This window comes from Tachysurus fulvidraco, chromosome 10 (genome assembly GCF_022655615.1).
Source record: "Tachysurus fulvidraco isolate hzauxx_2018 chromosome 10, HZAU_PFXX_2.0, whole genome shotgun sequence".
NCBI lineage: Eukaryota > Metazoa > Chordata > Actinopteri > Siluriformes > Bagridae > Tachysurus > Tachysurus fulvidraco.
In genome coordinates this window covers 4,256,255-4,257,356 of record NC_062527.1, presented here as the reverse complement: position 1 = coordinate 4,257,356, position 1,102 = coordinate 4,256,255, and positions in this window count along the sequence as shown.

Below are 1,102 nucleotides of genomic sequence, written 5' to 3'. Positions count from 1 at the left end.
TGTGAGTGATGCTGCGCTTGCGGCGTGCGGAGCGAGCTGGAAAACCTGGAGCGGAATCAGCGGAATGCTTTGAGCGGAGCGGTGGGGGTGTGGAACAGGGGCACCTCAGTCGATCAGGGCAGAAGGGCAGTGGCTCTGGCCACCCGCCTGTGCACGGCCCTCCCTTGCTTGTACATTGAAAGGTGTTGGGACCATTCAAGCAGAATGATGGTACAATGCGGAGAGTAATAAGAGCTTTGAGGTAAGAGGGTGCTGGTCAATTTTTTGGCTTTGTAGGCAGCCATCAGTGTTTTAAATCTATGCGTGCAGCTATCATAAACCAGTGAAGGAAGTGCAGCAATGGGGTGGAAAAAAAGTCATGCAGCTGCATTTTGAATCATTTTCAGCTCCTACAAACACTTTGAATAAATCCATTTGTATCCAGATTGATAAATGAGGACCATTGTTGGTCAGGGTCAGATGTGTTATTGGCACAAGCTTATAGGGTCCACTTAGTACAAAACAAAGCAAAGACTGGTATGATAGTGAAGAAAGTGCAATGACAGGAGGAGCTGATCAGATCAGCAAGAGTGGCTAACACATTTAACGCATTAATTAACAAATTTTGATCATATGAATCACAGTATTTATTTAGAGATCCTTGAAAATGTTGTTAAGGAAATATTAAAGAAATATGTGTTTTCTGGCTCAGACTAATCATTATCGGTTTCTTAATGTTAACGATCAAATTTTGTTAATAATGACTTATTAAAGTAACATTTGATGTTAAACAAGGTTAAGGTTTTGTTTTATATGCAGTTGCTTCCCTATGAATTCTTTCTCTGAGGATATTTATTTGTTTACATGGTATTACCACTGCTATGCTGATGACACTCTTCACCCACCTGCCATCTGGAAAAAGGTTCCAAAGCATTTGGGCCCTAACAACCAGATTTCTTCCCACAAGCCATAAGACTCCTCATCAACTAAACTGGAATGTACTAAACAGACACACACACACACACACACACACACACACACACCCTCAACTGTGTGAACTGCAATTTTCTGCAACAAATCAAAAAACACACTCAAACACTCATTCAATATACCCATGTCTACA